The 24,598-nt window shown below is 45.2% G+C and overlaps 1 long non-coding RNA gene across 1 annotated transcript; it reads right to left on the bottom strand.

The window, feature by feature from the left end:
* Positions 1 to 6,063: 6,063 nt before the first annotated feature.
* Positions 6,064 to 16,642, bottom strand: LOC128343858 (uncharacterized). Its single transcript, XR_008315642.1, has 4 exons — positions 16,446 to 16,642; positions 15,987 to 16,039; positions 8,697 to 8,727; positions 6,064 to 7,782 (listed from the first exon to the last, which is right to left on the bottom strand). It is a non-coding gene; the product is annotated as an uncharacterized LOC128343858 (long non-coding RNA).
* Between the last annotated feature and the right edge of the window lie 7,956 nt (positions 16,643 to 24,598).

Here is a 24,598-nt window from a genome sequence, read left to right as displayed (position 1 = left end):
CCTATTTGTATGCTCTGTTAATATATCCTGCAGAAGCCTGTTCCACACTCTTCGGAAGCAAGGACTTGAGGGTTTACTAAGGCTGATCAACCCCCACCCTTGCTTCCAAAGCCAACACGGGGCAAGCTACTCAACGTTTAATCTCACAGTGGCTCTGGCTGCAATTGCTACTGAATAGATAATAATTCAGCAGCAATTACTATGTGGATAGACTAGTATTAGGGAAGGGAATTTTTGCATTGGATGAAACGTCAAGAATGCAGACTATAGTGTACGTTTGTGCTCACTAGTGACATTTTTAAATGGCACCTACATATACAAGAGAACCCAAAGCTAGTGCAATGTGCAGCTTGTTTCACAGAGGCACCTGAGTGACCTGTGGAAATATCCTTGGCTTATGTTATTTACCACAGGCACTTAAGGGCTGGTAAGTTTTATAGAAGTGAGTTATTGGTGTAGTGGCATCTCTGCTGACTTCACCACTGGGATTAGACTGGTTTCAGGATATTACATGAATGCTATGTCAGTTGCATTGCTTGCCAGTCTGTTTCCAGTTCCTATTCAAAGTGTTGATGTTGACCTTTGAAGCCCTAAATGGCTTAGAACCAGTCCACCTGAAGTAGTGAGGGTATTCTCACGATCACTGGAAAGCGGGCTACGAGAGCTTAACCCGCTTTCCAGTCATTATGAGAACCAGCGGGCTTGCAGGCAAGCCCGGTGGTTCCCTGGTGGCTAGCCCGCCAAAGTAGCCCTCCCCTTAGCCCAAGTTAGCGGAGCGAGCGCTCTGCTAACCCGGGCTTCCTGATAGTGTATTGTCATGGTGCGTGTGGCTCCGTGCTGTAGCAATACATGAGGAGACCCCCTGGCCAGGAGGCTGCAAGCAGCCTCCCAGGCTCGGGGGTCTCTCCAGCATGCCAAACGTGCTTGTGTGGGGCATCCTGGAACTTCCGGGGGCCATGCGGCCGCTGATCCCCACAGCCCCTGCCGGCTCCATGACAGAGCCAGCAGTTGTGTGGGCAGGCAATCCAGACGCTCGAGCTGCTGCCTTGATCATCTGCGGGGAGAGTGGGCTAAGCCCACTCTCCCCGCAGAACCCCCTCCGCCCGGTCTCACTGATTGTGAGACTCGCCTCATTGTCTTCTCTAATATGTTCCTGCCCACCTTTTAAGGACTCTTTGGAGGCTCTTGTTTGGGTATTGCTGCCCACAATGGTGCAATGGGTGGCTACTACAAGGGAGAGAGCCTTTTCAGTAGTGGCCCCCCAGCTGCGGAATGTCCTCCCTAGGGAGATCCACCTGGCTGCCTCTTTTTATACGTTTAGACTCCAGGCTAGAGCCTTCTTATTCTATTGAGTACTCAGCATGTAATCTGTTGTTTATAATGGTTTTCTTTCTTTCTTCTGGTTTTATCGGCTTCATTGGGTGGTTTGTCACTTTGAGTTGTTGTTTTAATTTGTCTTTATTCATATCATATCATTGTTTTAGTGCTGATTTTGATGTTGTTTGTTTTCCCCTCTTTTGATTGTAAACCACCCTGAGGGCATTGGCCAGTTGGGCAGTAAACAAATAAAATAAATAACTTTATCATGATGCTCTGAGTTTTCTTATTCCTGTCATTCCATATTGTTCTAGGGCTAGGACAGCCTGGAAGCAGAAGAACTCTTACCCCTGGTCTTCCAAGCCAAAGTCCAGGGCCTCCACAGCCTTTGCCCCCCCCCCCAATCCTCTGTAGTCTGTCCAGGGTGGTGTGGTTGCCCAGCCAAACATGATGATCCTTAATTTTCAGGGAGGGGTTGCCTCCAAAGGTCTTTAGGTCCAAGCTCCAAAATTACCTAGGTGCACCTCTGTCTGGAAGTTACAAGGCCCTGCAACAGCATTGTCTGCAAAGTGGGCACCCCTTGTCATCTGGTGGGTTGGTACTTTTTGTCACAAGCAGCTTGTTCAGAGCAGCAGGAAGTGACCCAACCCCCTGTTAAGAGAGCAGCTTTTCTCTGTCTTTTAGTAGGCTGCATTCCCACAATGGTTGTGCTGCCGCTAGAATTAAGGTTGCAAGCATCTACATAACCTTCCCCAAGTCGGCAATCTTTGGCTCAACTGTGGGGGATGGAGGGGGGAGGAGTAGCTGGACATTTTTTTGCAGCTCTTTCCCCTGACAACTCTTCAAAGTGTTAGGTTACTTAGCCTCCCTTCCCCTCCCCATCCCCACTGCTGTCTTATCTATTATATTAATTCTCCTGGGGGTGCCTTGGAATATGCCAGAGCCCAGCTGATTGGCTGGGCGACAGATGTGCCTGATTGGCTGAGGTGCACCCAGGAAGATTGGTTGCCACAGCAGTGGCAGGCCTGGCCGCAGAGGCCAGAGGCAGCGGTGGGCCCAGCCCAGCCACGGAGGCAAAGCCCAGGACAGGGGGAGGAGAAGTGGTGGTGGGGAGGAGAGGCAGCTGAGCCTGGAAGTGGAGACTGGGGCAGAAGGTGGAGGGGAAGAGGTAACTGCTGGCCCCAAAGTGCGCACAGATGCTCTGTGCGGGGTCGGCTAGTTTAGGTATAATCTTTAAAACCTAGAGAGCTGCTTTATTTCGTTGGTCCACCTAGCTGCCCACTGTTGTCTTTCAGGGCTTCAAAGAGGAACACTGGTACTTGAAAGCTGCATCTTGTTGGTGGAATAGAGGGCATCCACAGTGGGTTCTCTCCACATGCTCTAGAGAGCGGGACCACCTAAATGAGGGAAACCTGTAAGAGTCTCATGTGAGGAGACCCCTCCCTGTTCTTCTTTGCTGCTGCTCTAGAGCCAGTCCCTGCTCTTACCTTGTTATTCAGGTTTCTTGTATTCTTACTCAGCTTCCTTATCTTGTCTCTTTGTCTTTTCTTCCTTTGGTGGGGGGGGAGGGCGTGCCCTCCCCACCTTCATATAAATCCTTATTTACTTTATGGTCTTAATAGCCATTGGCATTTCAAGTCAGAGAGAACCATGACTCTCTCTTTGTGTTCAGGTATCATGTATAAAAAACAGAATCTCTCAAATGCAACAATATATAACCTAACCAGCAGAAGGTGGCATATTTAGGCTGTTTTGTGACAGCCCCCAGACTCTGGAACTCCCTGCCACAGGGGGCTGCAATTTCCCCTTCCTGCCTGTTTTGCCAGGCATTTAATAGATGACTGAAGGAGATCTCTGTAGGTGTTGTTTTAGATGCTACACTTTGTATTTTTTGTCCTGGTATTGATTAGTATGTAAGTTTATTGATGTAACCACAGGTCATAACACACATATTAAAGCATTATGTATGTTGTGTTCTTCAATTTTTAATTGTGATTTTTAGAGCCTTATGTTAGCCACCTTAGGACTATTGCGAAACATTGAAATAAACAAGTAAGTTTCAGGGATATGTACCAAAGCTCTGATTCTGGTGAGAAATAATCTATCATTTAAATTTAGCATTGTTGGGGTGAGTACAATCATTGCTTCCCAACTGACTGCAATGTCACCAAAATAAAAACAATCCTACTTCAAGAGATTTTGGTCTCAGATTACACGAACAAACATAATTCTTATAAAACTCTTGCTCAGTTATTGTGGTTAGGTATGATTAACAAGCTAATTAAAGTGAAATTTGGTGCACACATGTGGATCTAAAAATACAATTAAAATTCACTGGCAGATGAGGTTTCTGTTCAATCAAATGGACACAGGAAACATTTTTCTATAAAATGGCTGTGAGCCTTCTTTTGTTTCATTTTTTAAACATACGGACCAATAGCCTAGTGGGTACTCTGAATGACTAGATTATTACAAAGAGAAATAAATCAACTGCTTCCTTTAATTTCCTAACAGACCATGATAAAAAAAATACTAATAATAACTCTCAGTTCATTCTAGAATGTAGAAGACTAATTTGAAGGAATTATTAATATAAAAATGAACACTGTGGGCTAATTTCATATCACAGAGGCAAAAAAACCGAATAGCAGTCAAATTTGGAAGTTAAAGTTGGATTTTGAAATTTACAGATTTCTTTTCTTAAAATTTCAATTTTATCTAGCAGGAGAGATGGATAAAAACAAAGGGATAAGTTGTCTAGAGACCGAATTTCCTTACCAGGACATGCTCAAGCAAGGAACAAAAACATTGTTGTAAACAAGCAGCAGCAAAAGTAGATCTTTCTGATGGTTTAACTCATCCTAATAAGTGTTTCTGTGAGCTGACTATAGTGTCCTGTTTTCTGCACGAGCTAGGCATGCCTTCTAGCTTTGGGAAACCCCGAAGTCTTCTCTGAAGACAGGTAATTCTGCTACAGCTATACACTGGAAGTGATTGAATAATCCCAACACAGAAACAGCAGAACGACTTGTGCCATGCAAAGCCCGACTGGCAGGAGGCAAGGCGAGAGCAGTGAATCTTGCAGACACTGCAGGCAGCTCTGTGCTTTAAAGTGTGCTTTTAAAGCACACCATGGTATTCTGTGCTTCTGTTTAATTCTTTTGTGTCTTGTTGCACACTAGCAGTTTGTATGGCAGACTATTAAACTAATGTGTCGCCTGGCCCACAGTTTTAAATCCTAGGGCTTTCATGAGTGCCCAGTAGCTACATCACCTGCGTAGTGTGCCACTCTTTTCATTCTCCTTATTTTACTTGGTCTAGGGCAAGCCTGCTCAACTTAGGCCTCCCCCAGCTGTTTTTGGACTACAACTCCCATAATATCCAGCCAATCTAGTAGATCCCCACGTGGCAGGGGCAAGTGGTGCACAGTCAGGCATGTGGATCCATTTGGGGTCTTTCTCACTCTGCCAGTCCAGCAACTTTCCAGTTGTGCGGGGCACTTGTAAGTGCTGGGTGTCCAACAGGTGGGTATTTTGTGCGTGGGAGCAGAGGTTCTTGCTCACACATGCACACCCCAGTCTGGCCAATGTGCCCTCGCTGGCCAGCCGATCAGGACTTGAAGAAGGGCTGGCCTGGGAAGGAAACAGAGGTGCAGGCTGAGAGAGTGAAAAATGTGCCCTCCTTGCCAGAAACCAAGTCGAGCACTTTCCATGCTCTCTTTGCATAGCTCCTGAAAGCAGATCCAGGGATGGGCAGGGCAGGAACACTACTCTACTGGCACCGCTGCTCTGAGAGGCGTCCCTTCCCCGCCTCTTCCAGCTGAGGAACAACAATACCTCCCCCACTCAGCTGGGCTCATCCCTTGCAGCTGCCATCCTCCGTCCTGGGCGAGGAGCCTTGGGCTGCACTCGCTACTCCGCATGCCTTCCTTTGTGCTCACTTTGCCCCTCCAGTCTATGTAAAAGCCGCCTTCCGGCAGCTGGGAGCACATTTGCAGCAGTTGCTGCTGCTCCCGAGAATGATGAGGGTGTGCATCTGGACACCAGCGAATATCAGCACAAATATTGGTCTGTCAGGGTGGGTGCGAGGCATCAGCGGGGTTCTGGGGAGCCCACCCCCCGAACATTTAGAGGCCCCCTCAGAGACAGGAGGCCATGGACCAGATCTCCAAGTTCTGTGGCTGAGACTGCCTCTGTATGCTATCCTCTCACATGCAGAAGGTATAAGCAAGGTCAGACATGAACAAACAATTTTATATAAGAAACACAGCAGTGTATCATAAATAGGGAATTGAGATTCTAATCAACCTAGTTCACAATGCAAATACTTAGTTTGAGCCCATATACAGCCACAATATATCACAATAGAATGTTTCCAACTTAGAGGCACTGATTTGTTAATCCCCTGTTCTTGTAATTTTGACACCCAGTGAGCTACATGGAGAATCAAGGCCAGATTCAGATACTCCAAAATCTAATGGACTTTGTGGGAACAAAGTTTGCATATTTCAATCTGGTGTTGCAAAGGCACCTTTGTAAAGCCCAGCATCCCAGCTGTGCCATCTCATAGTTCCAGTTGATGATACTGAGAATTCTCAGTCCATTGCTATATATATTGTGAAGTGTGTGTGTGTGTATCAGCGAGGGGCTGATTTTAGAAATTGTCCTAGTTAAACTGGAATTCAGAAGGAATGGAATACAGGGCAGAACACACCCATGGAACCATAAAGAAACACAGTGCAGAAAATCTGCTCATATTTATTTATTACACAAAATTAATATCCCACGCTTATGTCCAAAACCTTCCACAATGGCTTACAAAGTGTTGTACAATAAAAAGATAAAGCAGAAATTATTAAAAGCAGCAGAATATATCAGCATAAACCAAAGAAAAACTGTAAATGGTCAAAAAGGCATGGGTGAATAAGAAGGCTTTTATGTGGCTCCAAAGGGCCTAAGATCTGGCCCCAGGTGAACCTTCCTTCAGAAAACATTCCTTAGCCATAACTATGGGCAACTTGTCCATGAGGTGGAATGCCAAGGGATGGCGAATGCTGGCCTCCCCCAGTGCCACTCCACCTGCCTGCTGCTGCTGCCACTGCCCCTGCCTCACCTTTATTGTGATGGCAAGCCCAGCTCCTAGTGGCAAGGTATGTGCCACTGCAGCCAAAAACAAAGAGGCCCTATTCCCATTCACCTCTGGGACTCTGGGGATGACTTTTAGACTCAGGTAGGTTCATGCTGGACCAGGTAGTGTCATGATTAGGAATCGGTTAGGATGGGAAAGGTTCATGGGTGGAAGGTTTCTGCTAGTATTGCTTGCTGCTTTGAGCTGCCTTCTTAGACTGATTTCTCTCTCTCTCCGGAAAACCTTCTGGCCAGCAAGTTTTCCCTTATAGCTGATGCAGCCCAAAGAAATGGGGCTAGAGATGACCCCCAAAGCAGGATAGGGCCAAATCAAAAGCACCCAGTCTGTGTGCAATGACAGCAGTGGGTGTACAAACATCATTCCATGCAAACATTGACATGAAAATGATTTCTGATCATGAATAAAGCTGTAGCTGTGCCACAGGTAATTGTGCTGTGAAATCGGTTTTTACCAATGGGAAAGAATATTGGCTTGCTGAAAGCCTAAAATAAATGATATATGTAAGCCACGTGTCAGGTGGAGATTTGAAGGCGCCCTCCACGTGAGCATTGCAATGAATTTTTTTGCAACGAAAGCTAGTCACTTACATTTGGCCTGTCATTGCTTTATCTAATCAGCAGTGCTATTTTAAAAAAACCACAACTTGCCATGAAGACTTGGTTCCCATTGTGGAGGTCTGTGGTTTTCAGAATTTTTTTCAATGGAATAATTCCTTCTATTGTTTGCGGGTTTTTAAAGGCCAAAGACTAAAATTTTATAGGAACACCCAAGTATTCTGAGAACATAGCTGTTGGTGTTCCTCACAACTCCACAATGCTGTTATACAGTGTTTACTGCCCCCAGCCCAGGGAAGTGATTTAGTCCATCTCATTTAAAATCATTAGAAGGGACACCAAGGTATTCTGTGATATATGTATATGTTGGGAATATTTATTTTTCCACTGTTAAAGCCAATATTAGCAGAATAATCACAATATTTTATAAAAATGTTGGATTTTTCAGAAACAAAAAAGACATTGATCGAGTCCATTTTGTTTCTACCATGGAATCTTTTTATTTTTATTTATTTTTATTTTTTCTTACATATGGCAGTTATTACATCTTTATGTTTGTCTGTCTTTGAAAGGAAAGGCTTATACTGAACATATTTCACACTAATCACTTATGGTCGTCTTAACAGTAAACAATGATCTTAAATAGCCTTACAAAGGATGTAAATGATCTGCAGTTCATGCACCTTACTTCCAACTCAGCCTTTGAGGCCTCTAGGCAATTCTGTTTCAGATTAGAAGCATGAATCTCCAAGACTGCATTTCACTTGAAAAAGGAAGGTTTGATATTCATAACTGCAAAGTTAGAAATCTGTCCCACCCACTCCTTTCCAAATACAGCAGCCCCTCTCTAAGTAAGGATCTGGCAGATTTAAGATTAGTATCGACAGAATATCCTGAGGAAACATTACTGGCCTCCGTAAGGAAAAAGAACACCAGCGGGGGGATGGGGAGAGCCATTCAATCACCACCACCCTCTTGCTCTCTGCCTAAACCGACAGCCTCCTCTTTGATAATGTGATTGGTCCTAGTGTGCTTGATTGTCCAGTCTGCAGTATGAGGAGAGGGGCTTTAACCCTTTTGCCCTTGCCATGGTCCCAATCTGGATCAGGCCCCTTGTGGCGACTGTTGTCCCAGGAGGGAAACTCCCATTGACACCTCAAAGTCATCCAAATTGGCCTCCTTTTCACTACACTTTGAAGTAGTCCTTTTTTCTGTGATGGCTGTCTGGCTGATGTGACTGCTCTCTTCAGGCTTGGCGAAAATAAGAGATTTCTTACTTGCTGCCAGAGAGTAAAGTATATATAAAAGATGTGCTATTTTCCAAGGGAGGCTCCTTGGTTCTTCTGAACTACTGCTGTAGCTGTGAAAACAACACTCTGTATCATCTAGTGCCAAGCTGACAGATAGTACCCAGAATGTTGGGGGCAATATGCTAAATCATTGTAAACCGCTTAGAGAGCTCCGGCTATAAAGCGGTATATAAATGTAAGTGCTATTGCTAGTACTGCAAGCATTGTACAGGGCTAGATGAGAAAGTCCAACCTCCTACAAAAATGCAGAAATGCTGCCTGTTTTGGCGGGGTGGGGGCAGTTCCGAGAGGAAAGAGAAAATTTATGGGGAACCCCCAACATGAAGGAGAAACTGCAAAATATTTAGCCTTAGGAAGGGTAGCTTACCTGAGGAGAGGAGCAGCAGTGTGCAGCATGCCTACAAGAAAGAACAAGTCAAGAACTGATCAGAAAAACGGAAAAATAAGCCACTGCATGGTCAATATCTGCACAACATAACAGGAAAATCAAACATCACCAATACCAGTGGCTTAAGAATGGCAACTTGAAGAAAGAAACAGAGGGTTTAATACTGGCTGCACAAGAACAGGCACTAAGAACAAATGCAATAAGAGCCAAAGTCGAAAAATCAACAACAAACAGCAAGTGCCGCCTTTGTAAAGAAGCAGATGAAACAGTGGACCACCTAATCAGCTGTTGTAAAAAGATTGCGCAGACTGACTGCAAACAAAGGCATGACAAGGTAGCAGGGATGATACACTGGAACATCTGCAAAAAATACAAGCTACCTGTAGCCAAGGATTGGTGGGACCATAAAATTGAAAAAGTTGTAGAAAATGAAGATGCAAAAATGTTATGGGACTTTCCACTGCAAACAGACAATCATCTGTCACACAATACACCAGATATAACTGTAGTAGAGAAGAAAGAAAAACAAGTCAAAATAATCAACATAGCAATACCAGGTGATAGCAGAATAGAAGAAAAAGAAATAGGAAGAATAACAAAATACAAAGATCTACAAACTGATATTGAAAGTCTGTGGCAGAAGAAGACCAAAATAATCCCAGTGGTAATTGGCACCTAGGTGCAATTCCAAAACAACTTGAAGAGTACCTCAACACTACAGGGGCCACAGAAATCACCATCAGCCAACTACAAAAAACATTACTGGGAACAGCCTATATTTTGTGACAATATCTATTATAATAATAACAGCAACAACATTGATAATAAAAATCAGCCATCCCAGGTCCTTGGGAAGGACTTGATTTCTGAATAAAACAAACCAGTCAATAACAACTGTCTGACTGTGTAAACAATAATAATTATGCTGTGGGCACCAGTCACAGTGTTAAGCAACAACTATTTCCGCCCATTTCCAATGCTGAGAGCAGCAGTTGCAGCATTGATCCCCAAAGCATTGTTAACCATATAGTATCATCTCCTGGTGGATTCTGGGAAGAAAAATGGTGCTGGCCAGGTGGCAAAGCCTCCACTTAACATTGCAACTGCTACTCATGGAAATGCTAATGGAAAAAATAGCTTGTGCCGACAGAGTTCTTTAAAAGGAAAAGCAAGAAACACTATTGCCCACTGTCACTCTCCAGCTCAGGTAAACCTTCCCAGGGTCCCCCCCCAAAATATTAGGGTACCGATTCCCCAGCAAAAATCTGCAGGATCTCCCCTCCAGTTTTCGTGCCTAGAAACTACCCCTCCTCAAGAAAAAAGGCAAGAAATTTTCTCCAGAAAATCCACAGCAAATGAGGCTAAGAAGATTTTGGAGGATAAAGTTGTACAGTCCTCATTATATAGCTCAAATACCATTACAAATTATACCATGTAGGGAGCGGGGGAAGCATATACATGTATGAATGCACATTTAAACAGAAGCAGGCATCCTAATACGTAGCAGAGATTCACTTTGCAATGGTAAATTATACAAGGGCTAATCATGGGCCATCTGGATTGTGTAGTTCTTTTCCAAACCATCGCTACATCTAAAACCACTGATACGGGCATAGGTGGTAACCACATGATTCTAAGGACCAATGTGATTCACCGTTGCATTTGCTGCTGATGCAAAGTCAAACTCAATTAAACACAACTATTCCTGGAGCATTTACTGCGGGTTTACTGTGAGGCTTTACTGTGATTTCGAAGTTGCCCCCCAAAACCGATGCAAACAGTGGGTTTTTCTTTTATTTTTTTACACTGGACATGGGCTACACTCTAACATGCAATGCAAAACCCAAATCATGTGTGAAGTACTCCTGGATAGCTCTCAGAGACTTTGGGGTAAATCTGACCAATATGTGATCACACCCTCCATTCCGAAGGAGATGCAAACTAAAAGCCCCATCTGGAAATGCTCCTGGCTACCCCATCACCTAGATAATATTCGAACATATGAAAGGCCACTCAGGCATTTGAGCGAGAAAAATGTCAAGACATTCCTATTAAGACTGAGCCATATTATGCACCATGAAAATGTTGGGAGCCAACATGAGATTTGGAGGAGGGGGGCGGGGTTAACTGTTATGTGCTTTTTCCATTTTTCATCACTTCTGTTCCTCACTCCTTTCCCAGCACCATTTTCCTTCCCCTCACTGCAGAGCCTCGCATTCAGGAATCACATACCGAACAAGCACACACCATGCTGTTATGCAGCTCTCTTAGACTGGAAATGTAGCAACATAGGGAGCCAGAGCCAGGGGGCCAATACTCCCAGCAGTGTGCTACACAGCCAGGAAATGAAACCAACACAGTGCGGAAGAGAGGGAGGACATTTCTGTACTGCTGGGCAACTGGCTGACTCTCCATCTTGCTGCACTGTACTGCAATGGTCTCATTGCCCATCCTTGTAGCACCATGCCAGAATGTCACTTGGCTGTTTAGATAATACACAGACACACCCCTTTCCTCTTATTCATATCTTGTGTAAGAAACGTGCATTGGAAGTATAACAGTGAAACAGGTGTTCCAGACGAGGAAACGCATCTCAATGTTTCATGGTATTTTCTGGAAAGCCTATTTTATAAAACACAATTTAGTGCTAGAATTTGTTCTTAAACATTTGGGAGAGGTCAGCAAGGAAGGAACCAGAAGCAAATGACTAAAGGGGGGGAGGGAGGGATTCACATCACAGACGTTCAGGGCAGGAAAGCCCCTCCCTCTTCCTGGTCTGCCAAAGCCACATCCCAGCAAGCTGTCCTTGAAAGAGCCCGCAACAAAACAGTCTTGCACAAGCACAAATTCTGGTGGGGAGGGGGATACCAAGAGGCATTATTTTTCTGTTACTCAGGAAAGGGAAGGGAACATGCTGACTTCCTAGGAGGAGATATGTATATGAGGGAAGGCAAAGGATCCTGGGGTCTGGCCCACTGTGACCATGGATGCTCTTCGATGGCTCACTCCAGCAAAGCAGTCCATGGAAACCAAACCACACTCCTACCCCAATGGCAGCTTGCCGCCCGGGGACTAACACTCTCATGAGAGGGCCAGTCTACTGGAGAGGACCTTAGGCTTCGGTCTTTCATCAGACTGCATGCTCAGCTGCTGTGGGGAATCGCGGGGGAGCCCCAGTTGTCAGAGACCCCATGACAGTGGGGTCACTGTTCCAGGCAAAAATAAAGATGGGCATGTTCAAATGGGTGGACGGGCTGGCAGTGGGCATGATTTGACTATATCTTCGGGAGAGGTGTTGCCAAGGTATCTGTCCCTGCGGCTTGCTTGTATAGATTGTGTGTTTCCGTGGTCTGACTCTCTTGTGAGAAAGCAGTCTGTGGGAGAAGGAATGTTGTCACACATTATTAGGTATTCTGCCCGACACCCCTTTCTTACCAGATTCCCCTTTACAAGCACTAGAACTACTTGTAAGTTCGACCCAGTTCAACCCTGGAAGCAAGCATGACTTGTGCACTTAGCTAAGCAGAGTCCACCCTGGTTGCATATGAATGGGAGACTAGAAGTGTGAGCACTATATTCCCCTCAGGGGATGGAGCCACTGTGGGAAGAGCAGAGGCTCCAAGTTCCCTCCCTGGCTTCTCCAAGATAGGGCTGAGAGAGACTCCTGCCTGCAACTTTGGAGAAGCCGCTGCCAGTCTATGAAGACAATACTGAGCTAGATAGACCAATGGTCTGACTCAGTATATGGCAGCTTCCAGTATTCCTAAATTTCTATGCTCCAAACCCTGGTTCTAGGAATGAACAAAACTGCCAGCCAATTTGGTGGAACCAATATGCAGACTGGGCAGCTCCATTCAAATCCGGCTCGGACTTGAACCAAACCAACCAGATAGGTTCAGTGCACATCCCTACTCCAAGGTTGCAGACAGGAGACTCTCTCAGCTCTTCCAGAAATGCCAGGGAGGGAACCTGGACCTTTCTACATGCAAGTATGAAGGTGCTCTTCCCATCCCCTATGGGGAATATTGTGGTCACACATGTAGTCTCCCATTCAAAGTAGCAGGGTGGACCCTGCTTAGCAAAGGGGACAATTCATGTTTGCTACCACAAGACCAGCTCTTTTCCACAGCTAGATGCACTAATGTTCTGACTTGGTATAAGGCAGCTTGCTACATTCCGACGGTCACTCTGGATACACCTCAGTGGCACTCTGGCCCAGCTAATCAACTAAGCATGGGTGAATTGAAAGGAAGTATCAGTCTAGTTGATGCAGTGGTGAGGAGGCATTCTCTTTTCTGCCTAACACCACACCCTTGCAAACAGTTTTACAACCTTTTGCAGAATGGTGTTTAAACGGCTTAAAAGGTGTGTCGGTGACAGGAATGTTTGTAAAAGATGCTCCCCCTTTGGTTGCACAGTACAGAGAGCATGGGGAAGTGGTTTGTTGTTGAAAGGAAAACAATTTTTAAAATCCCACTGGGTATTCTGGGTCCCAACAGACAATAGTTCCCAACAGACAGATGTATTGGATATAACTGTGAAGTGCTTTCTGTTGCCTCTCCTACATTCTGCTTCTCCCCCTTCAGTTAATCACCGTCCATTAATGCCTTTCCTTATAAATAACTAGCATCAGAGCTCAGAAACAGTGACCTGAATATCTTTTGTTTTGCTCAGCATCTTAATGCAAGGTTTACTGCCATTAGATATGAAGAGATCAGTTTCATTATCCTAGAGGGGATATTTTTAGTCCTGGAGATTGATGGTGTAGAGGGGAATTCCACATATAGTCATTTTTGCTAATGATAAGCAGAACATCAGCTAAATTTCTGGTTCTAATTACACCCTCTTAACCCGAGTCACTGCAGATGCACTTGTGTGCAATAATTTACAGCGTACTATGGGTAACTTTTTTTCCCCCACAGAGGCCTCTTGGGTGGCAACCTAAAATCCCTTCCAATCTCCTGGATCAGTTTTCATCTGAAAATTCTTTTGTCCCTCCTCTTGCTTCCCCCCAACCCATTTTTTAAAAATGTAAAGCATCTTCTTAAAGACAACAGAAAAGTTTTTCCCCAGTTATAAAAGTTTAGGCTGGATATTAGGAAAAACATTCTAAATGTAATATGGTGGGAAAGGGAAACAAGTTGCCTAATTATGTGGAAGTTTAACAATCATGGTGGGGAATTCAACTGCTACTAACTTTTCTTTAGAGTATTTTGATCAGGAAACTTTCATAAAAATCCAAGAACACGGAATGGCCTCCATGTGATTTATACCTGTGTTTCCAGACGTTTTCACAAAAGACAGAAAACCTTAATTTGTTTTTTTAAATCCACTTTCTCTGCATTTATCTTATACTTTTAATCAAGACTTTCCTCTCACTTCCACTCCATAAATTATTGTCTCCTTAACTGTTAATAGGGGCCTTCATTTTGCATATTTTAAGCATGAATTGTAATAGTATTAAAAAGACAGGGATACTTCTTAAGCTAATTTCTCATGAAAATAAGGTGTCATGTTATGCTATTGCTAGGTTACCTAAAGCTGGGCTTCTAGTAAGGATATTTATAGTAGTAGTAAGGATATTTATATACTGCTCTTCAATCAAAGTTCTCAAAGTGGTTTACATAGAAAAATAAATACATAAATAAGATGGTCTCCTGTTTCCAAGGGACTCACAGTCTAAAAAGAAACATAAGGCAGATGCCAGCAACAGCCACTAGAGGGATGCTGTGTTGAGGCTGGATAGGGCCAGTTGCTCTCCCCCTGCTAAATAGAAGAGAAACACCACTTTTAAAAGGTGTCTCTGCTCTATTAGCAGGGGTCATAGAAAGAAATATAGAAAGGTTCCAAACAATACACTAGATACTAGAAAGAAATATGAGGTTCCAAACAAACAATGCGTACGCATTTACATCCTCTTGTGCCATTGCTGCTAAAATCAGAGAGACGGACTGAGCAAGGATGCACTGGTGAAGCGAGAGAGCAGTTGACAGAACTTCCTCAAATAACTGCTCCAGTGCAGCAGGGAACTAGCAACATTTTATTCACTCCCTTCCCTGTGCAGCCTTCAGGGACATATTGGGAAGTGGCTGTCCAGCCCTCAAGGACATATTTTCAGGTGGCACAGAAGGCTTCCTGGGGAGGGTGTCAAGATTGATGCTGCCTTTCTGCCCCCAGTGCAGCTAGTTGGGAAGTTCTGTTAGACCTCTCTCACACTGCACTCCAAGGTGCATCCTTGCTCTATATGTCTGCCAGAATCTCTTGATTAGGAACCTTTTTGAAAATTTGGGACACTGGATCCACTGCAGGATCCATGCTTGTTGATTACTTTAAAGAATAATAATGAGTGTTATAAAGGAAAATGAGTTATAATTTTATGAGTTATAAAGGAAACTCATTATAAACTTTGTCATTTTCCTTGTTTTAGGCTATTCAGCCTGATGTGGTTCTTGGCAGCATCCATGCCCAATACTGGAAAATTGCTCAAAACGGACTACAGTTTCTTGGGTATCTCTACCATTTAAACTGCACATAGCATTCTTAAGCTATAGGTTAAGGTAACATACTAACTAAAACAGTTCATTGAGGAGGGAAAAGGAAAAGAATCTATTAAATTACATCTCTAATCTACATTCAGTAGAAACACAATGAGCAAAAGGCCAAATAGGGAAACAAAATGGAAGTTGGTTCTTAGTAGAGCAGGACAATTGTCATTTATCCTAGTTTTGATCCACTCTGAGTGTCCTACAGGACAATGTGGTAGCACATAAGCTCAAAAAAATAATATGCAGAAATGGAAACAATAACATATCATTGAGACATGAAGAGACTGCAAGACAAACATGCCATACTTACTGTAATGTAAAGCAGTATTAGCATCATTTGGGAGAACACAAAATTGGCAAGTTAGTGACTCCTAGTAAAGGGACCTTAGGACTGATCTTAGCTATGCACATTTTCTTGGAAACAAGATCCACTGAAATCTTCAGGACTTTGCTTAAGATCAGGGCTTCAGAGGAAAAGCTTGAAGAGAGCTCCTTACTTAAATTGGTATGGGGAAAGAGGAAAAACACTTTGGGGTATTAAAGATATGGGTTATTAGGTTTGGCGGGGGTGTAAAATGTAAAATGAGGAGATAATGTTCAAATGTTTGTGGAGGGATCTACACCTCTGCTTAAGATGTATTAGCTGATTTTGGCACTCTCAAGGCATTTGTCTGTTGTTAAAAGCATAGTTGGTATTTAGTTAGTTTGAAACTTTGTTCCTCACCTTTCTAAAAGTCAGTGGTTTTAGCTGGCCAATCTAAATCAACTGTGTAGCATCTGAAAATATTCAAAGGAGGAGAATAGAATTTTAGAATCTGATATATAGCACTCAGAAAGAGTTTGTTCACACATTTATGTGCATTGCTAACTGTTCATCAATTAATGAGTCAACATATATTGACTGGCAGCCAAATATGGTTTACTCTATTGAAAGTATTGTTTAATATGTAAAATGCATAAATAGCTCCTGTTCCATAGCAATAGCTGTTTTAAATCACAACAGTGGATTGACAGTTGTTGCTGATATTTGGTAATGGATAACACATTTTGGTGCATAATTGCCAACCATGGATATGGACCTTGTCATAATGTAGAATGGGCACTAGAGGGAATGTTCCACAGAGTTTGCTTATGTTCATTTTGTCCTGCTTGGGCTTCCTTACTTGGGTAAAAAGAATATTACCTTACTCTGAGTCAGTTCTCTTTGACTTTTGTGGTGTCTGCATTAGGGCTATGCAATTTGATTTGCCCGCTAATTGATTTAATCACCCCTGATTCATCACAAATCGGTTCGCAGGATTTGTGTAGCGGATGCCATTTTGTCTCCATGTGTTTCAGTTGCTGATTGGTTTTCTGGCACTGGCTTCTGTTTGGCTTGAAATCACCTTGCTTCTTGGTTGGCTTGTTGTCTTTCAGATCAAGTGTTGCCATGGGCAACTGTGCCCCCATTGGATGTGGGGGAGGAGGGCAAGGGATTTTCAAAATGGACGGATTTTCAAAATGCATTTACACGGCCGCATGGAGGCAGAGAGAGCCATTGCTTTTGTGCCTCAGGTCTGGATCAGAGACAGAGAGAGACTGCAGCAGCACTGAGAGGAGAGCAGAGACTGGTTTGGGCCTGCCTGCCTGGCCCAGCAGTGACTGAGTGGAAAGAGAGACAGAGAGTGCCTGCTCTGTCCCTCTATTTTTTTTAATCCTTTTAATTGCAGTGCAGTGCTTTTATTTTATTCTATATGGTTTAAAAAAAATTGTACCAGCAGCACCAGTGGCTTAACTGGGCGCTGCTTGGAATATTTTTCTTTATTATTCTTGCTTGCAGCCAGCACCACTTTAATAACTGGGGTTCTGTGTGCGCTGTTTGTTTCTCCTAATTACAATAATCAGTGGAGTACTAATTGGAGTAGTACTGTTTGGAATTTGTTTTCCTTTTAGCGCCCCCCCCCAAGCTTATTGCTTTTGGATTTCCACCCCACCCACCACAGACTTATTGCTTGTATTAGCTAGCCCCTAGTGGTTATAATAATTGGAATAATGTGCTGGTTTTTTCTTGTTGTGACCCTGACGTTGTACTTCTTTGCTGCTGCTGCTGCTGCTGCTGCTACTGGACTGCATTCTTATTTTTTTGCAGGCTAGTGTGCTGTGACTTCTGTGTGGTGCCTAGCCTGCCCAGCGTCCCTCTGATTGTCTCCCTTTTTTCCAGGTTATTTTTTGTTTTGATTGTTTGGGCAGGTGGGTGAGTGCCTGACTGGTACCACCAGCTGAGTCCCAGTGTCTGCTTGGCTCAAGAGTGTCTCCAGGAGCAACATCTGGCAGACTCTAGCCCAAGATGCCACTGAAAGCCCCCAGCCAAAGATGCCAGATAAGTTAAACGCCCCCCCCCCCAGCACTTTGGTAACAGGTTAGACTTCTGTTAATAGGGCTGCTAGTTTGGGGAAGGAAGGGAAGAAGTGGCAGGACTGTAGGACAGGGGGAGTGGGTTAGAGCTGCCACAGTAATCCCCTGCCATTCTTTGCCTTCCCTTCCCTTAGACCTGCCCTATTGTTGCTCGGTCCCCTCCCAAAACAGCCCCCCCCAAGGCTGCTTCTTTATTTTTTGGAGGGGAGGGGTAATTTTTCTAGCTTCTGTGTGAGCACCACAGTGCTATAGATAGTGTTGTGTGTGGCACAATGACCATAAATAGGCCACCCGCTTACCCCACAGCCCCTTAAAGGCACTTCTGCCCCCTGCATCAGTTACGGCTTAATTTGTTTTTATTAGAAAACACAAGATGTCCAGGAGGGTGCAAAACAGAGCCAGGAGTAGAGTGGCAAGCAGAGGTAGGGGTGATGCTGCTGGTTGTGTGAGCGATAGCAAGCGGGGCCTACTCCCTGAGTTGCCCCTGCCACTGATGTGGTGCACAGACTCTCTTATCTGGAGGATCCTGGCCCCACAGCAGAGCCACTTGCGGCATCTGAGGTGGAAGTGACGGGGGGAGTCCTCCCCTGTCAGGGAAGCAGCTCTTCTTTCTGTGGCAGTGGAGGAGGAGGGGTAATCAGCTGCTGTCCCAGTCTGATTGCTCTCTTCATCTTCCCCAATCCCCATTGGCGATGTGACCCTCTCCCCATCTGAGCCTGAGGAGGAGCAGGAGAAAGTCATTCTGATTGTTCCTGGGGTTGGCCAGGGTTGACCTTTTCAGCCCTGGACAGTGATGGTGGTGGCCCCCAGAACAAACCAGCAGCCCCTGTCCTACCACCACCAAAACAGTCCTAGACCAAGAACAGCATGGGACCACTTTGAGTGCTGAATAGTGACCCAGACCAAGATGTCTGCATCCCCTGCACGGCACAGGTCAGCAGGGGTAAGCGTTTTAGGACAACGGCAAGGCTGCAGCACCTGCTACGGCATCACCCAGAGGTCCCTACACCTGTTGGCAGCAATAGGCCTGGCATGCACTCGGATAGCAGCAAGGCACCTGCTCCTGCTCCCAAGCAGGGAAAGTTGCCTTCATGGTGGGTTCAGTTGGTGGGCAAGCGGTCTGGTCACCAGAGCCTCATTTCATCAACTGGGCCATTGGGGAGATGATCGCTTTGGACAACTAGCCATTCCAGGTGGTGGAGAACGCCAGCTACTCTGACTGCTTGCCCCCGCCTACAAGATCCCTCATACACCACCTTCAGCACTGTACAGAGTGTGCAAGGAGGCCATGTCAGGGCTTCTACACTTTACTGCAGATCTGTGGACCAGTCCCAGTGGGAGGCATGCTGCTTTCCTGTCCTTCACAGTGCACTCTCGGGGGCGGGAGCAAAGGGACAGCTGCTGCTGCTGCTGCTTCTGCTGCTGATGCTACTGGTGTGGCTAGCTCCTCTCATGCAGCGAAGCACCGGTGGGCTGCACTGCATGTGGAGGCTCTGAACACTGAGCACATGGCAGCTGAGCTGTCAGCAGCCATGAATTGTCAGGTGGATTAATGGCTTTCCAGGCAGCCAAACCTTCACCAGAGGTGCATGGTCAGCGACAATGCCATCAACATCACAAAGGCAGCTGATCAGCATCAGTTTGTGTCCATCCATTGTTTGGTGCACACTCTGAACCTGGCCATGGAGGATGCACTTGGTCTTTCTGGGTCTGTGGTCAGGCGAGATATCCCCACTGCAGGTGCTGGGCATCATCCTGCTGCTTACACAACTGCTCTTATTGTTATGAATGGTCCATATATCAGAACCAGAGGTACCAACTCAGAAGTATGTGAAACATAGGCCTGCGTCTGATTTCATTTCTTTATATTAAGAGTTCAATTAGACTTGCCTGGGCAATGCTTGGTAATTGATTTGTAGAGGCAGGGGTGATCTAGCATTGGTTATCAGCGTCTGTGGAAACTCACTGAGACAATGGGTCAGGTTTAATTACCAGTCTCACACTGCTGAAATTAACCTGTTGTCCAGTAATCCCCTTTACCAGGATGCTTCTGCCTTAAGTCAAATGTGTTAATTAACTTGCCTCGCACAGGTATACCTTTTGATGTTACTTTGAATACAAATACACACTAGATAGAAGTACACAAGAAATAATGTAATTGCTGTCTCACACACTAACTCTTGACTTTTTAACACCTTTTGGGGAAAGATGCAATTTGCAGCTCTAAGAGTAGCTAACAGGAGATGAGAATGAGATCTCTCTGAACTGACCAAGTATTCTGAGCTAATTTTGGTAATTAAAAGACAATATTTAGAGGATAGCAGGAACAAATGCTTTTTGTGATCCAGAAGACTGAAATGGACATCAAGGGATGGAACCACTATAAGAAGGAGTCTCTGGACATGGCAGTTTAGCAGTTCTGTGCCTACGGGCATTCTGCTCACACGCTAGCTATCTTGTGCCTACAGCAAGATTTGCTCAGGAACTCTGCTCATGAACAGGAACTGTCTGTGACTTCTACTGCACAGTTAGAAGTCAAGACTTTTCCCCAGCCATGACACCTTCACTCTCTGCCTCGCTCTGAGCAAACTGTCTGCTTGACCACCAGAAGCCAGACCCTCGCTCTGTTGCTGCTCCCAGCTACAGTCTCTCCTCTTCAGCTGAAAGATCCACCATTCTCAAGCCTGTTAAATATGCTGCTCATACAAACCTGGAATTCCCTCATCCCTTCCCCTTCTTCTACACCCTTCACCTCTCCCCCCTACTAATTTCTGATCCCCCCAAAACCATACCAGCCCTGAGCCTTCCTTCCTCCCCCCCCCTTTTCCGCCTGTATCTAAACTGTACTAGGCTCTAGGAAGATTTAATTGCGCACACATATGTCAGTTAGGCACACTGGGTGGAATATATTGGTACTGGCTAAGATGTTCTGTTTAAATACTGTTGCTAATATTAATAGAGTGTTCTGCTTTCTGCTTTGCTAGATTATGTTGCTAGTCTTATATACTCAATAAAGCCCATTGAATCTTGAAGAGTGGGTTGATCTCCTTTCTTCCTTGCATCCAGATCACACATGGTCACTAATATAAAAGAACTTGGTCCAGACCTATTTTATATACTAGCTAATGAGCATATTTAGTGTATAAATCAGGCCTGGTCTGTAACATAAAGGGAAAGTGCCACAAGATAGCTTATTTCCACTGGAGCTTAGGCAGTGGCAGCTTGAGCTCAGCCTCCCTGAACACCTGATCCCTCAGGATGCTCTGGCCTGGTGGAATTCCACCTCTCTCTTGCTTCAGCACCTGCAGGCACAAGAGTCAACAATTCTTAACCTGGCAAAGAGGTGTGGCTTGGAATGTGCAACCTGTCCAACCAAGACTGGGAGCTGCTTTCCAAGGTTGTCTTGGCACTTGAGCCGTTCTTTGTTGCCATGAACAGCTTGTGTGCTGAGACAGCAACACTGAGCCATGCTTTGCCTGCCACTCTTCTCCTTGAGAAGATGATGGGTGAGTTCCAGACCATGCTGACCACTAAAGAAGCAATTACCTTGGCAGGCTGGCTGAGGACTGGAGTAGTGGAGCAATTCAGGACTCTCTTGGGTAAATCGGCAGAGCATGTTTTATCCTGCCTATGTGTCCCAAGGATGAAGGACAAAGCAATCACCTCTGAACAGCTGCCCAGTGTGCCAGCAGTTCTGCCTCCATGTTCCACCCCGCGAATCATGAAGGGGTTCCCTTGCACCTTGCCAGGGAGAAAGGAGGAGCCCACTGAGCCCTGCAGATGTGATGAGCAGTGTGTGCTGAAGTACCTGCAGGAGCTGGTGGCAGGCTGGGAGATGGGGCTGATCCAGTTTTGGGCAATGCATTGCCAAGTCTGGCTGGATTTGGCGATGGTTGCTGGACAGTTACTCTTGTGCCCACCAACTAGTATCCAGAGTGAGAGGATGTTGTCCCTGGCTGTGGCAGCTCGCCCCACCCTGGCCAACCCCAAATCCAGATGTGTCAGTCTGCCCATTAGTGCTGTTGACACACGTGTGCACACACACACACACACACACACACACACACACACAACCACCACCATCACCACCATGGTTGATAAGATATGGACGGGTGTCCTGACCCATGTTCAGGCTGTCAGCTGGAGCCAAGCACCAATCTGAGGCCATAGTGTGTTATCCAGACACAGGCAGGCATGTTTATGCTGAAGAAGAGAAGAAAGAAGACTTCTTCTCATGGTAAGAGATGCATGTCAGGCCTTGAGAGTAAGTTGTGCTTCACTCACAGTTCTGCAATCTGCATTGCAAGTTCAGTCAAAATGTGGCTGAAGATGTTGCTGTAATTGAGCTTATGGCTATGCTTGCTGGCTGCCAAGGGTGCTGCTGTGCTGTGGCAGCTGTTGCAATGCTGAAGTAAGGAGTCCTAAAGGTGTGTGAGAAAGCAACTTGTGCTAATGATGCCACTGCAGCACAGACACTGATTCATCTTTGGACCGTGTTTGGCAAAAGATGGTGTTCTGTGTTGGGGGAGGCTGCATGTTCTTCTGTTTTGCAGTGGATTTGTCTGTTTGTTTGTTTGTTTTGCAAGGCAGGGTTGCAAAATGTGTGCACTCTGCTTGTTTTGGCCACAGGTAATTTCAACCACCCCATTGTTCCCCATTGGTAAATCCTAGGGACACCAAATGGGTTGGGTGGTACAGTGTGATGGGTGCTACTTACCACTCAACCCACAAAGGAAATGGGCAAGAGGGCGATTAAAAAATTGTTTTTAACCTTTGGGGGTTTAAAAGGATCCTATGGGGGTTTGGGATAAAGTTTTTTTTAAAAAATTAATCACGCACTTGCCCATTTCTTTTGTGGCTTGGGTGACCAGTAGCACCCATCATGCCTTACCTCCCAATCCACTTTGGTGTCCCTAGGACCTACCCATGGGGAACAAAGGGGTAATTCAATTTCCACATTGTTCCCTATGAGTGATTCATGAATATTTCACGAATTTCCAATTCAATGGCTGGCCAGTTAAACAAACCAATTCATTTTAATGCAATTTGATTAGAGGTCAAATCGATTACAATAAATGATTCATGCACACCTCTAGTGTGCATGGTAAATAAAGCCTCTTTAGTGGATCTTGCCTGTAGTCTCTTTTGCCAAGATATTACAAACCCAATTTACAATTATGATGGATTTCTAAAGATGGAAGATGCAGTTATTTACTGGTAAATGGATAAGATTAAAAGTTTTTAAAAGCATTGGTATATACAAGGTTACACTTCTTTGAGCCTCTCAGGAACAGACGAGTGACCTCAAAGAAGTTAAAGTCACAGAGGCATCCTTACCCATAAAAGCCTTGGGCGTGCGTCCGTGCCGCCCGTGTCTTTTTCACCCGATCTGGGCATGCGCAGAGCGCATGCCCAGATCGGGCGAAAAAGATACGGCCGCCCAGAGACGGGCGGCCATGTTGGACCAGGCGGTGGCCGCGGCGGAGCGACTGGCTCCGATGGCGGCGGCCGCCGTTACGGCGAGAGGGCCGGGAGGAGCAGAAGCGGCGGGCCAAGGAGAAGCGGCCGCCGCCAACGGCGGGAGGAGAGTGTGGCCGAGGCGGCGGCGGAGCCGCGGCCTCGGCCAAAGGTAGTTGTGGCCGCGGTGGGGCGACTGGCCCTGTTGGCGGCGGCTGCGACGCCACCGAGAGTGCGGGTGAGGCGGTGGCGGGGCGACTAGCCCCGATGGCGGCCGCGGCCTCAGCAAGAGGTGGCAGTAGCTCCCCTTAAGGCTAGCGCCCGTTATTACAACGGGCTAAAAATTACTAGTATTTAATATATATCTATGGCCTGGTTCTCTCTGAGGTGGTAAACCTGAGTACGGGCTATACCAATTCAGACTGAAGTGGAGACTAATATGTTTAAAGATGCCTCCATTACATTACAAGAAAAGAAAACCCTGCATATGCAAAACTAGACACCAAGGAGGAGACTTTCAGTTTTCTGGGTAGAATTCATTCTCTACATGAAGAAGCATTTAGTTATGTAAGCCCACACCTGCAGTCTGAAGTGGCACAACCTGGACTGAAGGAAAACTAGAACTACAAAGGATGAAAAATAAGATATTAATATTCTGAAACCATTCACAGATATTTAATAGCTTGTTTGAGGAGAATAATTGGATTACGACAAGAATGGGCTCAGTCTAAACAGAAAACAATCTAAATAAGTCAGATCTAGCAGGCTTCATGCTAAGACTCTCAAAATACAAATAAATAATCTATGAGAATTAATGAGGGAAAAGAACCAGGGAAGCCAAGAAAATGGGTTTGAAAATAAACCTGATGAAGGAGATAATGCTCAAGATATACAAAAAAAGACTGATTAACATAGATGGGAACATCAGTGGACAAGCTGAAGAATAAATCTAACACAGACAGCTGTTCATATCAAACTGAAGCATATTTAAAAGATGAAAGTCAACATAAGGAGCCATTCCTGATTTAAACACTGGAGGAAAGGATCCAGCTGATGAATTCTTTCTCGAAATGGACCCAAGCCAAGGCACAAAGAAATGTGGTAGTTTGGTTTACTTTTATTCTGAGAACCTTTAGAAAGATCATGACAGCATTGTGGGGAAGCGCAGAGATGAACAAACACAGGCTGACGTACAAACAAACAAGGTGCTGTGATCTTCGCCCTGCTCTTCATTGAGCAAGCAATGTTCATCTCAGAAAAAAACTGCATCACAGCAGCATTTGGAGGGCCATGCAGTGCTCCTTGTGTACTGACTGCACAACCTACAATGTGCCCCAGAATTATCTGTGGATTCCAGGGGGTTAATCACAAATGCTCATAGATTCTCCAACAGACAAGTCAGTGTGGAAAGGGTTCCCTGAAGGCACAAAGCTGGATAACCATTGGAACAGAGCATAAGGTACAATGCTAATGGCTGACATCCTG

Source organism: Hemicordylus capensis, chromosome 2 (assembly GCF_027244095.1).
Source record: "Hemicordylus capensis ecotype Gifberg chromosome 2, rHemCap1.1.pri, whole genome shotgun sequence".
Classification (NCBI taxonomy): domain Eukaryota; kingdom Metazoa; phylum Chordata; class Lepidosauria; order Squamata; family Cordylidae; genus Hemicordylus; species Hemicordylus capensis.
Note: the sequence above shows the minus strand (reverse complement) of the source record. Positions and strands in the feature narration are given on the sequence as shown.